The 17,908-nt window shown below is 34.2% G+C and overlaps 1 long non-coding RNA gene across 1 annotated transcript in view; it reads right to left on the reverse strand.

Annotated features, from left to right (window-relative positions):
• Positions 1-17,908, reverse strand: part of LOC309634832 — a 91,466-nt gene that overhangs the window by 20,794 nt on the left and 52,764 nt on the right. The window lies entirely within an intron of this gene.

Consider the following 17,908-nt stretch of genomic DNA (forward strand, 5'->3'; position numbering starts at 1 on the left):
CAGTGAAAGTAAATGATATGTATGAATTGGTATGTGTACTAAAGATTTCAGATTTTATAGGTAGAAGTGGAGCCTAAGTCTTTTTTAGACATCTTAAAGTAGTTGATAAAGTTTATTAGGGATGTTCCTGAATAATGGATGCTTTATGCTATTCTAAATCTTTTCCTTCTCAACCAGGCTTCATAAACTTCATCAGTTTCAGACTTTCAGGCTATTTAATTATTAGAAAAATTATTGATCCAGTGGTCCAGTTGTCAGTGGTTCAGCTTGATTATATTAGTCTGGTCAAATGATGTAAGTGAAAGGTTACAGAGAGTTGAAGACTAAAGAATGAGGTTCCAGAATCAGACCTTTTACTATCAGTGTTACCTTTACAGGCATTTAGAATACAGACATACAAAGTCCTATTGTGAGCAAGCTTAATGTCCAAAGTGACAAAAAAAAAAAAAAAAAAAAGCTGAAGCTTGGCAACAAATTTCACTGACTTTCTTGATTCCTATGAATTTTAAAATCAGTGCATTTCAGTAATGTCTGCCAAGGCTACTATGAACCTAAGACACCAATGGGAAAATTTCACTTTGAAATCTTAAATTCCGCAGCCAACACTCTATCACCTCTTGTCCTTCTAGGATTTTCAATCCCCTATACTCTCAACACTTGCACTTTGACTTCATTAAAATGTCCAGTCCCTTGACCCTACCTTTTTCACTTGTTACATAAGCTGAGCCTTATTTATTTTTCCTACTGAACTGTGTTTCTTTGATACATTATATCTTAGATTCCTTTTTCTCCACATTCACTTGCCTTTGCCAAATCTTCAGCCAAACCTCCACTTTGCATCAACCCTACCATCTTCATTGGCATTCCTTACTTCTACAACAGGCTTGCTGGTAAAAACAGTAAAACATGGCACTTCTGCCATATAAACTCTTCTCTCAATGCTCCCTCAAACTGGACCATAAATGTCACTGAGCTAACTTTTCACGTATTTGATCCTTTTTCCAATTTTTCAATGGCTACTCCAAAATTTTACTTTTCTCCTTAAGCCCCCTGATTTATCATAGCCACTGGCTCAGGAATAAACTTTTTCAGTTTTACACGCACACACACACATACTCACACACACATTCTTTTAAGCATTTTTTGAGGTTGAGGCAGAAATCATAATGATCCCTCCTTTTTTGGAATGTCTCCTTCTGTTTCCAGGAGTGAAACCTAAAAGCACTGAATCTTTGTAAGAACCAGCAATAGACATCTGGCCGAAATTGGGTCAACCCAATTCTGTCTTCTGGGAATTTGCAATTGGGATAGCAATTCAATCTATGTAGGTGTTTAAAATTATAACAAGTATATCCAGAAACTATATTCTTTTATGTGGACTAAGGAATAGAAAACGCTGATTTGCAATCCAGCATGTATAGAAAAGGAGGGAGATAGAAATTAAAAAGTAAGTTGTTTTCAGTATCTTTTCATTTTTTTGGTCCTATGCTTGATGAGACTATGTTGCACTTCTGTCAATGGACTCCTAGCTTGTTTTCTTAGAAATATTCCCCTTTGTCTATCTAAGTTGGCTAAAAATTAGTTTCTATCATGTGTAAATAAAAGTTCTATTTTTTATTTGATTCATGCATTTATTTTTACTTTTTCACTTTTGTTGAGATATAATTGACAAAATTGAAGATATTTAAAGTATACAACACAATGATTTGATATATGTACACACTGTAAAAGGATTTCTGCCATAATGTAAATAAGCATTCTTAAATAAGACACATGTACCTTATTTACAAATTTGAATATGTGACATTTAGCGGGCACTGACAAGTTCTGATATAGATGTTTAGGTCACTTTCACATTTTCATTTTTACTAATGATGCTCCTCCCATGTCCATTATTTAGGTGGATGGGTGAGTCAATTAATGGGAATATTTTAATTTTTATGAAATTGTCCCCCAAAATTCAACTCCTGGATACACTTTCACTAAGACCATTTGAAAGTATCTACCTGCACACCCTACAAACAAGGAAAAAAGTTCATTTTTAATTATTTGCCAATACCATGGGATAAAATGGTATCTCCTTGTCGTATTTATATGACTATATATTTTTTTACATTATAATTATATATTTATTATATAAATGACTATAATGACAAAGAGATGTCATTTTATCTATTATTTTTCTTTAGCTGGTATTTAGGAACACTATAAATTTAAGTGATTAAATTTGTATTATATAGTTTTCTATTTCATAGTCTCTTACAACTAAATATTATTTATGATATCACTAACAATTTTCATATTTTAATTTTTATGTAAGCTTCTATGCCGTTGCTATTTTGCTTTTATGCTTAGGAGACCTTTTCCTTTTTAAGATAATAATAAGGGAATTCTTATTTTTTCTAATAGTTATCTAGATTATCTCCCATTTAGATATATGAGTAACATATTTGTGGTATTTTAAATAAAATGGTGTGATTAAAAAATCAATTTTAACAATATATTTCCAAATTATCTCAGTGCCATTTTTAAATTGGATTGCCTTTTCCTCACTGATTTGAAATGTCATTGCTACTGTGGATTAAATACTTGTATATACTGGAACTTGTTTCTTGATCTTATTGTTCCCTTTTGATCCTAAGTCAGTACCTCATTGTCTTACTATAGAATTGTTGTGTGCCTTGGTATCTCGTAGTACAAATTTGTTTATTTTTTTTCTTATTTTTTCAAAATTCTCTTGATCCATATCAAGCATTTCACCCTAAAAATACTCTTGGTAGTGTTTTAATTAGGACTGAATTATATTTATATATTTTTGAGATTTATGCTCTTCAGCCTACATACATTCTGAATATCTACATCATCTGGTTAATTTTTTTTATTATTAGAGAGAAACCATTTTTATCCCTAATAATATTTACATTCTCACTTAAAGTTTACTTTGTAGGATTTTATTATAGGTATACTAACTCTTTCTCTCTATATATCTATATCTTGTTATTACCTAAAACTGCCTATACCTTTTTTGTGACTTAGAGTATCTGCAGATAATGCTTTGCTATCCATCTCAGAATTGTCTTCTTTCAATTGGCAAGTTTATTCTCCATTTACATTCATTATTGATACATTTAATTTCATTTCATCCATGATATTTTGATGAATATGCTTCCAAAGTGGTTTTATGTTTTTTGCCAAGGAGTCCAGGTATATTACTGGTCCAAATATATTGGGAGGGGTAACTTTCTTAAGGCATTTCCCTAAGCTTAGGTATTATCAATTCTAAACTCTGATGTTTAGGAGATAAAATGAATTCTCAAGGAAACCTCCCCCTACCCCCCAACCTCCTGGTAATTAGCCAGAGACATATGAATACTTGGGTGCTTAAAGAGAGACACTGCCTTTTCTACCTTTCTACGAAATTGTACTCCTTTCAGGGTGTAGCTTTATGTCAAAGGTCTCAATTCCATATCCCATATTATTGTATACAAAGACTGTACTCTTGTCTGCCTGTGGGAATTACATCTTTTCAATCCACAAATTGCTGAGACAAGCACCCTCTCACACCCCGCAGCTATAAATTATCACTGTCTTTTGACACATGAAGATTTCTCTTTCTTTTCTGTAAATTCAGCTATGTTTTATGTTATTTTAGCAAGAGGGATTTAGAGTATCATGAACTGTCATTCCTAGAATCTGAAGCTTCTTTTGTTTTTGCTTTATAATACTTTTTAAAGTCAAAATGTATATAATACATGACATAAATTATCTCCTGAATGAATGAAACTATCTAAACTTGTATTTTTATATCTGCAATCTAGATGTCTCATTGCTTCCATTCAATTATAAACTCCCTGATTCTGTGGTACAATATTATTTATAAGATGATCAAAAACTAGATTTGCTAGTAGAGAAATGTTTGATGTGACTTTACTTTTTTGAGTTTTGATTAGAGCACTCTTTTAGTCACAACAAAAGAGTTTAGAGGTACAAAATGCTGTATCATAGATATTTGATGCTACTAATAGACAAGCCATGCTTTATGAACTAGATATTTGCTTAGATACTTTTGAAAATCTAGTGATAGCCACTGTTTAAAAGTCCCCAAAGATTTGTTTTCTTCAACAATATTTCTAGTCAGTTAACAGGAATTTTTCACTCTTTACATTAACAATTTTAAAAGCAAAAGAATTGGGATTTCCCTGGTGGCGCAGTGGTTAAGAATCTGCCTGCCAGTGCAGGGGACACGGGTTCGAGCCCTGGTCCTGGAAGATCTCACATGTCGCGGAGCAACTAAGCCCGTGTGCCACAACTACTGAGCCTGCGCTCTAGAGCCGGCGAGCCACAACTACTGAAGCCCATGTGCCTAAAACCCGTGCTCTGCAACAAGAGAAGCCACCGCAATGAGAAGCCCGCGCACCGCAACGAAGAGTAGCCCCCGCTCGCTGCAACTAGAGAAAGCCCACGTGCAGCAGCAAAGACCCGACGCAGCCAAAAGTAAATAAATAAATGCATTAAAAAAAAAAAAAAGCAAAAGAATCAAAACTTTCATCCATTTCTTAATCCATCAAAACTGCCCAGGAGGAAAAAAAGCCTTTTAAAGTAGGACATAATAATTTTCACTCAATCCTGCAATAGGAAAAGAACGCAAATTAGACATAAAAAAATCCCTTTCAACTTTTGAGCACAATTTTAAAATGAAAGTTTTATTCTGAATTTGAAATTTGCCAAGGTCTGAGGCTGAGTTTCAGATACCCACTTCCCTTCTTGGCAGTATATAATTTGGAAATCAGAAGTCTGCACATTCGAGATATTTCCAGGCTCAGAGTGTCAAAAAGACAAGATGGCATATGGTGCAGTAAAAGGGATTTCTCACATTCAGGAACACATTTCAGCTTCCAAAACATAAAAAATAAATAAGTGCTTTTTCAAATTCATAAAAGAAATAATAAGAATTTTGCCCAAATATTATAGACATATCAAAGTTAAGCAGCAAGATGTTTGAGTCTGTCACTTCCTGCAAGCTTTCCACTAAATGGATAAGTTCAAATTTCAGGATTGTTATATTAACTTTGGCATAAAAATGCTTCCTTCTTTGGCAAAGATGACAGTATTCCCCCTCAAAGAAAAATTATAGTCTAATTAAAGTATACAATTTGATGTTTTTATACCAACGTTTTCCTGGGGAGTTTCTTCAGTATTCCACTTGCTAATTTTAAGTTCAGTGGATCAGAGTGTGAAGGGAATTGACTCGGTGGAGACAATCAAGATAATTTATTCTGTTTATTTACCTTGCTCAGTTTTTTTATTCTGATTGATTGTTATAAAGACAGAAGTTGATACATTCTAGAGTCTTACTACTCTAGTTCTTTTATTTATTGGTTTTGTGAGCATGTTGATAAATGCTATCACTTCAAGTGTTGCAGAATAAATAAGTAGTTACAAATTAAATCAATCAACTTTGTTACCTCTTTCTGATCAAATATTTATTAGCAGAGGAAATAATATTTACTAAAGAGTAGAAGATTGAGCATGCTTATCAATTTCCACTACTTATTATTATGTATTATCAATTATTTCATTAGTGTACTTAAAAAATATTTTCTTCCTAATTGCAAAATAACTTATTTGACAACAGTGCTGGACTGATTTGGGGGGATTATGCAGAGGAATCCTGCAACTTTAACAAGAAAGTTTTATGAAGTTGCCCATATGAATCGTTGTTCATTATTTAGATTTATACATGGGATATCTTTGTGCGACAGTTTCTTTAGAATATGAGGGCAAGTCTAAACACATTTGGGGAACGACAAAGTTATCAAAGAAAGTAGTATATTGTAAAAAATCATTTTATAAAGCAGTTTTCCAAACTGTCAGATTATAGAAAGCATCTGTACCTGGGTAGAAGATAATTTTTTCCACATTTATTTGAAGGTAATAAGAAATAAACTGTTAACTTTTAAAATGTCTCACTTTTCTAAGCTATAAAATATGGAATTTGAGTCCCAAAGTGGCTCCTAATCTTAAGGCACTAATACTCTAGATTCTGAATTGTTCATAGGCTTTGTTAAAGACAAAAATCTATTCATCACCACCTCCAAATTTGTGTATGAGGGGAGAGAAAGGTAAAATAAATGTGTAGGTCTGGATAATAAAGCTTTAGTCACTTAATCCATGTGGGCTTCACATTTTATTCGCAAGAATCATTTATTATTGCTATCATAAGCTAAATTTTAACACCCTGAGCTCTGAAAAGATGCTTGCTAACACAAGTTATACATTCTTTTAGAATTAGTATGGCATGTATGTTAGATAATTTTTTTGTAGGAATCACCCCCATTCATTATTTCCCTCAGTTCTGAGTAGACAAAATATGTCTAACTTACATTTGAGATCATAATTTGGCCCATCAACTAGAAATAGAGAAAATCAAATCTTCATTAGTACGTGTAACATTGAGTTACCAAATATCTAACACTACTCTCCAAGCTTACTGTACCCCTTCTATGATGATTTTTATGCCTAACTTTATATTTAAGTTTTCACAAGTAACAGACCAGAAAAATATATGCTTCACTTTTATATTCAGGTTACATGTTATTAATAGACTCTTCCTCATAAAAGCCCACTGTTCCCTGATGATATCTGGCAAAACAGATTGAGGTGTTTGAAAAATCATCCGCCTATGTGAATACTTAACTAGTCTCAATTTCAGAATAACTTACCACTGTTTAAAATTCAGGAGTTTATACCATGAAAATATCTAGAGTTATCCATGGAGTGAGGTATACTTATAGCCCTTATTACCACCCAGGCTATTCAAGATTTTTTTTTTTTTTTTAACTGCAGTTGTTTGTTTTTGTCCACACTCAATGTAATGTCAGTTGCTGAGGGTAGAGGTTTTGTCACTTATGTTCTCACCTGTTTCACCATGTCTAGGACACTTCCTGGAATATCACTGGTGTTCTCTAAATGTTAATTGAGTTAATAAAGAATAAAGTTTTTATGCATATGAGCAACTAGCTATCTGAAAGTTTGATTCAGTTAACTCTATCAATGTTTGAAGGTGCCCTTTCAGTTGTGCCTTAACCAACATTTGGTAATGTACCTCTCTGCCCCCAAACACGTACACATTCTTTGTCTGTCTGTCTGTCTGTCTATCTATCTATCTATCTATCTATCTATCTATCTATCTATCTATCTATCTATCATCCCCACAAAGCTAATAGGAATAAAGTAATGGAATGATATAAGATTAGGACACTTTCATTGCATACTTTGGATTTCATTACAGTACTCTGGATGAGTGGGGCCTTGAGTAAAGAGTTGCTGAAGTCTGAAAGAAAAGAAACACAGGAAGGGAGCAAAGACAAACATAGAAGAGAGAGGTAGAGGACAATAGTGAACAACAATAAAAATTAGATTTGGGGAAGCTATTTTAGCCAAGAACTGAGAAGGACATTGGAATATCACATTTGCCCCACATCACTGATGACATTTTGCACCTTTTCTGCAGTGTGCTCTGAGAACTAGCACAACAAAAGGGAACTTCATTTTCACAACATGTGTCTGGGGGTAGAGAAAGCAGAAGATCACAAATAAGACACCATGATTAAGTCGGGGTAGTGAGATAACAGATTATGGTTTTAAACGAATTATCTCATTCAATTCTCACCAGAACTCTTTGAATTAGCTTCTGTTATTAGTATGTAAGTACCTGTCCTAGGACTCAAAGCTAGAGCCTAAACTTTTAAGTTCTAAGTTATTCTAAATTCATGAAACATCCATTCCTTTTATTTTTAGACTAACATATTCTCTCTCTTCTCTTCCATCCTCTATGTCTCTCTTTTTCTATCCTTATCTATCTATCCATCCATCCATCCATATATACATCCTAAGTGAGTAATTCATGGACTCATGAAGAAAGTGTGCAAAAAAATCAAAAGTTATGCTTACTCTAAATCTCAGCACCTGAGGGAATTCCCTGGCAGTCTAGTGGTTTGCACTCAGTGCTTTCACTGCCGTGGGCCTGGGTTCAATCCCTGGTCAGGGAACTAAGCTCCCACAGCTGGTGTGGTGTGGCAATCAATCAATCAATCAATATAAATAAATAAATAAAAATAAAATAAAATATAAATAAATAAATAAAAATAAATAAATAAATCTGAGCACTTGTGCTTCATTTAAATAAAATGTTATTTGTTTATAGTGGATACTATGATTGATACCCACTATTAATTTGCCCTTAGATGATTAGCCTACGTCAATTATGGTAGCTTAAATCCATCATCTTTACCAGTGATTGATTTCCAGTTTGAGAGAATTTAAACTATTAGGGCCAATAAGAGACCAAGGGAAAAAGAATTCTCCAGGATTTTGGTAAAAGTAAACAAGTAGCTCTCACTCCTACTCCATTAAAACAAAGATACTTCCCTCTTTATTGCTAAAAACTAACATTGGGTGAAGTCAACACTTGTCTAGCAAAGGAAATATACAAGAGATTGAGATACAAATATAGATGTAGCAATAGAGATGAGAGAGACAGAGAGAGAGCTAGCTTGGAACTGGCATTTAAAAGTCACTCAATAAAGGCTAAACATAGTAAATGATGATTAGGATGATCCATTGGGTTAGGGGATAGTCTCTTCCCTGACACAGAATGCTTAGTGAGAGGGGCATGGGTCCCTGTGGAAGCAAAATTTAACTGGGAATAAACCCATTACAAATTTTAGACATTAAGATTGAATTTTAAACTAAAAGTGTTTGAATGACTATTGGGTTATACTGGGATATTATTATTGGCAAGTCTCTCACTATTCAATGCTTTTGAGACTCAATAAAACAACATTGGTAGCAGTTACTACAATAAAATAAAATGAAATAAGTATCTCATATTATACATAACTGAGTTGTGACTACTTACCACATCTTGTAACAATTTCAAATATAAATCATTATTCATATTTCTAATGATATGTACCCTCAGTTATTTATCAGTTGATTTCCATACATCTAAAATTACTACTGGTTGCAGAACAAATTTATATTAAAGGATCACAAACTTAGTGAAATTTTAGGGCAAAGGTTATTTAGTACTGCATTTACAATGCGTAAATTACTGCTAAATTGAATGGTTGAATACTTTTTAATCAAAGGAAGAAGTATTATAAGTCATTTACCTGGTACCACAATGGGCAAAAAATAGATCTAAATGGACTTTGATTAATTTAGTCATAATTTAATCATAGTTTCATTCTTCAACAGAATATCAAGCAAAAAATGAAGTTTAGCTTGTCATACAAGGATCAATGGATCCTGCCTATTGCCTGATCTCACATATTTCCTTCACAAATTCTTTGTTCTAAAAAAGCAAAGTTTCAGAATTATTTTTTTCTTTGGGTTAATTTTCCTTTCTTTCTTTCTTTCTTTTTTTTTTTTTTTCTTACTCTCTTATCGCATCTTCTTATAAACATTTCCTCCTTCCTAGGCTGATTAGGTGCCATTCATATATGTCTCTATAGCATCCAGTGCCTTCCATTATAATAGATTTTATCATGCTGCCCTGTACTACTGTGGTTTTCCCACTAAAATGCAAGCTGCTTGATGACAGAATTCTGTTAAATTCTTCATCCCTAACACATCTCACAGGGCCTAGCATATGGTACAAACTCAGTAAATATTTGTTGAGTGACTGTGTAAATAAAGTTAGACACCAATAAATGCCCTATGTATCAATAAAGAGAACTAAAGCCATAATTTTAATTTTGGTTCCATATATTTTGTTGTTATTAAATAAGCTTCAAAAATATTATTTTGAACTTCCTAAGTAGAATAAACACTATACTTAAACAATTATAGAGTGACAATTATATTCCTAAAGTTTATATTTAAAATAATATTTCATAAAAATATGTCAATGCCTGAAAATGTTAGAGCAGATCTGATTCTCTCATTCCATAATTTTAAAATGGAGAAAAAGACATCATTGTCTACTTAATCAAAGAATATAGCTGAGAAATATACATGGAAAAGCAGACATCTAAAAAGCAATATATAAGCAGAACTGTTGTATACATTAAGGAATTAATCACTGTTTACTTCAACAAACAGAAAAAATTCTTTGTAGCTACCAGGACAGAAGGAAGAACTAAAGGATCAAGCTTATGCACAGTAACCATAAAAGCTGAAATACATGCATCATCTCTCTTAGACATTGCCATTGGATGATTCAATCCAAATTACCTCTGGGTCTGTACTCATGATTAACATTCTTGGGAAAGGAAAGTTGACTTGTCTACCTCTGAAGTTAGGAGAAATGTGGTTTTGTGATTGGCAAACCAAAATCAAGTGGCTTGCTGTGTATGTTTGCTGGGGAGAAGGAATAATTTCCCTAAAGTTCACAGATCAGACCAAAAACAAAAGAGTCAAAACCAAAACCAGACTATATCCACCATATTCATTTAAACTCTTACACTTTGTATATGTCTTTTTTTTTTTTAAATCCTGTAGCAAAAGAAGAAAGCAATTGGTATAAATAGTCCATAGAGTTAACTGTTGGATTGATATTTCAAAGGTAGACTATGCATTGAAGATTTTTACTCATTTTTCAATTAAAATTAGCTAATCTCCAGGAAAGTTATCTTTCTCTTATAACAGTCTACCAGAAGAATCAAAAAAATAGAAACATTATTTCTATTTCAACAGATAGAATTTGCTATTATAAAAGATTGGTTACAAATATGTTTGGAAGATTAAAAACAAAAAAGAATTCTTGAAATAACAAAGTAGTAATAACTGCAGGAAGGGGACAATACCCATTCAGTTGGAGAAACAAAGGGGAGGTTAGAATCCAGAATCTTAGAGGAGGGTGGCCTCCTAGACTCAGATTGGAGGCAGGTTCTACCAGGCAGTGAGAGTTGACTGAAGCTGGTTCTGGGCACACCTGATGAAGCAAGGGTGAAGGGACATTACTGTGCTGGGAAGGCCAATGAGCACAAGGGAAAGTCTCTTCTGTTTCCTTACTATACATTCTCCCTCATATGTCTCTCTTGATGAAAAAAAAACTGAAGCCCCAGCTTACAAAAAAGAGGGTAGAAGAGTGAGAGACGAGAGTGTTGAAGCTGAGAGACAGTAGCTTCATAACCAGTACACATATCATCACATGTTGTGAAACTGCTATGTTTTCTACATTAGGCCTTACTTTAGTGGCATTTTAATTTGATATTGTTAATTACATGTTACTTTGTGTAATACTGTTAGTATACACAGAATGCCAGTAATGTTTATGTGAATTTAGTCTTTGTTTTGGTTAAAAAGTTATCTAGAGCATTCCTAACTTTTTGACTAGGTGATAGTTTCATAACAAATTCATGTTTCTTTGGCTCTAGTAAATAAAGCCAACATTATACATTTTGTTGCCTTTTTAAAAAATCTTCCATTAAGATGGAGGATACTATCTGTAGGCCTGCCATGCCAGATGTGGCCCATTAGTCACAGGAAAAAATAGAAAGAAGTGTGTGGAATGGATCAGCTCAAATTCATCATGACCACTAAAAAACAACACAAAGCAAATATCCTATTAGTGATGTGTCAAGAGCTCGATCATTGTGAGTGAAGGATGGCATCTTAATGAATATATATATATAAAGGCTGTTCTCAAATTCACATATTTCAAATTAACAGCAATCAGTCAATTACATGCATGATGTTGACTTGCTTCACTATTGCCATTGACAAGGCTGGAATCATACAAATGAAACTGAGGCAGATTTATGATGGATTTGGAGTAGATTCCTAATGTAAATCATAGCAAATAATTTATCTTTCTGATACACAGAGCCATGCTTTACTCAAAATAACCAACTCTAAAATAGGCACAAATAATGACTAAGCAGATACAGATGTGAACAAACAAACAAACAACAAGAGCAAAAGCAAAAACCCTAAGCTCAATAAAATGGGAAGGCATTGAACAGGAAATCTTGTCCTTTAACCCATCATTATATAATGGATTTTTCTAAAGTAAGGTGATACATTTTCTGAAGTCAATTGTAAAAAGTGACTCCAAAAAATACAAGAAACAATGGTAGCACTGCTAGAAAAAATAACAGTTACAGGAACTTATACAACCTAAATGCAAAAATGGCAAATAACCTAATCAAAAAATGAGCAAAGGGCTTAAACAGCTTTAAAAAAAAAAAAAAATACATACCAATATCCAACAGGTACATAAAAAGGTGCTCCACATCACTAATCATCAGGCAAATGCAAATGGAAACCACAGTGAGGTATCAATTCATATCTGTTAGGAAGTCTATTCTCATAAAGACAAGAGATACACAGATGCTGGTGAAGATGTTGAAAAAAGTGAAACTTTGTGCACTGTTGGTGGAAACGTAAACTAGTACAGCCATTATGGAAAACAGTATGGAGGTTCCTGGAGAAACTAAAAATAGAACTTCCATATGATCTAGAAATCCCACTTCTGGGTATAAATCCAAGGGAAACAAAACCACTATCTTGAAGATATATCTGTACTCCCATGATTATTGCAGCGCTATTCAGAATAACCAAGGTATGGAAACAACCTAAGTGTCTGTTGATAGATGAACTGGTAAAGAAAATATGATATATATATACACACACATATATATATATGTGTGTGTGTGTATATATATATATATATATATATATATATACACACACACACACACACACTCAATGGAATATTATTCAGCTTTAAAAAAAGAAAGTCTTGCCATTACAGACAAACACGCATGAAACTGGAGGATACTATGCTAAGTGAAATTCACTTACATGTGAATATATGTGAATATAAATACACATATTTTTAATGTGATCAATTCAATAGAGAAGATCAATTTCAAAGTATGTTTTATTTGGTTAAAAAACTATAGTGTTTTAAATATAGTCATGTGCGGATTGCAAATATCCTTATAAAATGTTTAAAGTCTTTGATAAAAGGTAAAATTAATGTTCTAGATATCACTATAGTTACCTCATGTCTTTGAGGTGAGACATAATTAATTATATTAATGATGTCTGTGTTACTATAAAGCAAAATTTAGCAGTTGTGGTTTAGCAGGGATATACTTTATAAATTCTGTTTTTTAACTCCATTCGGCAAAGTAGATATTTAAATTTGTCTACCATTTTGGAAAATCTTTGGAGTGTTCTGATTATGAGAAGCAGAATAAGTGGTTAACTTTCAAAAGATGAAACATACAACTGAATAATCAAGTTGTGCTTCCTCAAGTGGCATAGAATTTTTCACTGTGGGCTTTTTGTACAGCTGGTTTTATGTGTTGCCTATCAGAAGGAAAGAGAGAGATTCCTTTGGGCTTGGATTGTTTGCTTCCAATGGACCACAGTGACCTCTTTTTAATAGTATTATTTAATATTAATTAGTATTTTAACTTAATTAATATTAATTATATTTTTGGTTGGGTTCCTGCATTTTGTGAAGATTATGAGTTTGGAAATGACCTCAGCTCATGATACAGTTGTATGATTTCTAATCCTCACCCTCACCATCTCCTGTAAGTATGGGCTCTGAGTAGACAGCAACCCATCTAATGGCTTCTGAAGGCAGAAAGATGGAGATTTTCTAAACATAGTTTCATTTACTGGCAGTTTTTCAAGCAGCTGTATTTTGTTCAGAAGCTCAATTACAGAATGGTAACTCTAATTTGGTCCAAGTCTCTGCCTTTTGTTCCCACATACACTAAAGACCTCATTCCAACCACTAGATTTTCATTTGACACCCCTCATTCACGGTTCCTGATTGATGGCCTCTGCTCTACCTTGATGTCTCCTCTGTTTTGTTACTTGGAGATTTCACTTTCTTCTTGTGTTTTTTTAAACTTCTGTTAACTGCTTATATTTTTATTATTTTATCTGAGATTTATATTTGGTATTACAAATGGTAGGAAATGGTGATGCATATTCTTACCAGTTTAGTCCACTATATGAAAAAAGATGCTGTACGTTGAAGGCACATATGAAATGGCAGTTGGCGTTACTGAAATAAAAACTCTCAAAGATAAAAGAATGGCCTATTTGTTTCAAAGGCCCAGAACAACCAACACTTTGCCTGCTAATGTTTGTGTGTGCTACTGGGTATTTTGCCACTCTGCAGGAAAGAAAAACAAAACTAAAGTAAACTAATCTATACAAATTTGCTATTTAGAAAACAATTAGTTCTATAATTCATTTAAAAGCCATTTAGTTCAATGCACACATTATTTTGCTTGCCAAAAATCTATCAGGAGTTGTCTAGAAATTTGGGGTATGCAAAAATACAACATAGACACACTGATCTCCTGAAGTTTAAATCATATCAAGGAAACAGATCCAAGCACACCAGCCATATTACTAGGTATAAGATGAAAGAAACTGAAGTACAAATCTGAAACTATCAATCAGATCAAGTGGTGGTCAAAAATGAAATTTCTAAGCCTTTTGATGACCCCATGATTTTTGCGTCTCCTTAGCCCTCGCTATTATAGTGATCACAGGAAATGAGGAAAATGAAAGTGAAATATGTCTAGTGCAATTCTTTAGATATTAATGGGCATGGAAAGTTGGTTGGTTAGGAATAAAAACACATAATCAGAATAGTTAACATTTTGCAGCGTGTTTACTATATGAGAGGTAGTTCCCTAAAAATCATATTTTTGAATTAGTGCATTTTAAATAAGCTATCTATTTGCTATATTGTGCTATGGAATACATGCAACTCTATTTTTTCTGTTTATAAATATAGATGTATCTTTAAATCTGTTTTCTCATAAATATGATTACCAGATTATTTAACCAAAGAAATTTTCATTGAGTTTTAATAGATAAAAGGACCCTAGAAATACAGTGTCAGGAAATTGGTTCAAGATGGTGGAGTAGAAGGATGTGCACTCACACCCTCTTGCAAGAGCACCGTAATCACAGCTAACTGCTGAACAATCACTGACATGAAGACATCGGAACTCACCAAAAATGATACCCCACGTCCAAAGACAAAGGAGAAGCCAAAATGAGACAGGAAGAGAGGTGCAATCACAACAAAATCAAACCCCATAACTGCTAGGTGGGTGATTTACAAACTGGAGAATAATTATACCACAGAAGTCCACCCACTGGAGCGAAGGTTCTGAGCTCCACATCAGGTTTCCCAACCCGGGGGTCTGGCAATGGGAGGAGGAATCCCCAGAGAATCAGACTTTGAAGGCTAGCGGGACATTTGATTGCAGGACTTCAACAGGTCTGGGGGAAACAGAGACTCCACTCTCAGAGGGCACACACAAAGTAGTGTGCACATCAGGACCCAGGGGGAAGGAGCAGTGACCCCATAGAAGACTGAACCAGACCTATCTGCTAGGGTTGGAGGGTCTCGTGCAGAGGTGGGGGGAAGCTGTGGCTCACCGCGGGGACAAGGACACTGGCAACAGAAGTTCTAGGAAGTACTCTATGGCAAACGCCCTCCCAGAGTCCACCATTAGCCCCCACAAAAGGACCTGTAGGCTCCAGTGCTGGGTCACCTAAGGCCAAACAACCAACAGGGAGGGAATTCAGCGCCACCCATCAGCAGACAGGTGAATTAAAGTTTGACTGAACTCTGCCCAACAGAGCAACACCCAGCTCTACCTACCACCAGCTCCTCCCATCAGGAAGCTTGCACAAGCCTCTTAGATAGCCTCATGCACCAGAGGGCATACAGCAGAAGCAAGAAGAACTACAATCCTGCAGCCTGTGGAATGAAAACTACATTCACAGAAACATAGACAAAATGAAAAGGCAGAGAACTACATACCAGATGAAGGAAAAAGATAAAACCCCAGAAAAACAACTAAATGAAGTGGAGATAGGCAACCTTCCAGAAAAAGAATTAAGAATAATGATAATGAAGATGATCCGGGACCTCAGAAAAACAATGGAGGCAAAGATCGACAAGATACAAGAAATGTTTAACAAAGACCTAGGAGAATTAAAGAACAAACAAACAGAGATGAACAATACAATAACTGAAATGAAAAATACACTAGAAGGAATCAATAGCAGAATAACTAAGGCAGAAGAACGGATAAGTGACCTGGAAGACAGAATGGTGGAATTCACTGCTGCAGAACAGAATAAAGGACAAAGAATGAAAAGAAATGAAGACAGTATAAGAGACCTCTGGGACAACACTAAATGTGCAAACATTCTCATTATAGGGGTCCCAGAAAGATAAGAGAGAGAGAGAGGACACAAGAAAATATTTGAAGAGATTATAGTCGAAAACTTCCCTAACATGGGAAAGGAAATAGCCACCAAAGTGCAGGAAGCACAGAGAGTCCCAGGCAGGATAAAACCAAGGAGAAACATAGTAATCAAATTGACAAAAATTAAAGACAAAGAAAAATTATTAAAAGCAACAAGAGAAAAATGACAAACAATATACAAGGGAACTCCCATAAGGTTAACAGCTAATTTCTCAACAGAAACTCCAAAAGCCAGAAGGGAGTGGCAAGATATATTTCAAGTGATGAAAGGGAAGAACCTACAACCAAGATTACTCTAACCAGCAAGGAACTCATTCAGATTAGCCAGAGAAACCAAAAGCTTTACAGTCAAGCAAAACTAAGAGAATTCAGCACCACCAAACCAGCTCTACAACAAATGCTAAAGGATCTTCTCTAAGATCTTCTCACAAGAGAAGAAAAGAACCTACAAAAACAAACCCAAAACAATTCAGAAAATGGTAATAGGAACATACATATCAATAATTACCTTAAATGTGAATGGAATAAATGCTCCAACGAAAAGACACGGACTCGCTGAATGGATACAAAGAAAAGACCCATACATTTGCTGTCTACAAAAGACACACTTCAGACCTAGGGACACATACAGACTGAAAGGGAGGGGATGGAAAAAGATATTCCATGCAAATGGAAATCAAAAGAAAGATGGAGTAGCAATACACATATCAGATAAAATAAACTATAAAATAAAGAATGTTACAAGAGACAAGGAAGGACACTACATAATGATCAAGGCATCAATCCAAGCGGACGATATAACAATTATTAATATCTATGAACCCAACATAGGAGCACCTCAATACATAAGGCAACTGCTAACAGCTCTAAAAGAGGAAATCGACAGTAACACATAATAGTGGGGGACTTTAACATCTCACTTACACCAATGGACAGATGATCCAGACAGAAAATTAATAAGGAAACACAAGCTTTAAATGACACAACAGACCAGATAGATTTAATTGATATTTAGAGGACATTCCATCCAAAAACAGCAGATTTCACTTTCTTCTCAAGTGCACATGGAACGTTCTCCAGGATAGATCACATCTTGGGTCACAATCAAGCCTCAGTAAATTTAAGAAAATTGAAATCATATCAAGCATCTTTTCTGACCACAACACTATGAGATTAGAAATAAATTACAGGGAAAAAAACGTGAAAAACACAAACACATGGAGTCTAAACAATATGTTATTAAATAACCAAGAGATCACTGAAGAAATCAAAGAGGAAATCAAAAAATACCTAGAGACAAATGACAATGAAAACATGAGGATACAAAACCTATGGGATGCAGCAAAAGCAGTTCTAAGAAGGAAGTGTATAGCAATACAATCCTATCTCAAGAAACAAGAAACATCTTAAAGTAACAACCTAACCTTACACCTAAAGGAACTAGAGAAAGAAAAACAAAGAAAACCCAAAGTTGGTAGAAGGAAAGAAATCATAAAGATCAGAGCAGAAATAAATGAAATAGAAACAAAGAAAACAATAGCAAAGATCAATAAAACTAAAAGCTGGTTCTTTGAGAAGATAAACAAAACTGATAAAACTTCACTCAGACTCATCAAGGAAAAGAGGGAGAGGAC

Source organism: Balaenoptera borealis (genome assembly GCF_965194805.1).
Source record: "Balaenoptera borealis genome assembly, chromosome: 9".
Classification (NCBI taxonomy): domain Eukaryota; kingdom Metazoa; phylum Chordata; class Mammalia; order Artiodactyla; family Balaenopteridae; genus Balaenoptera; species Balaenoptera borealis.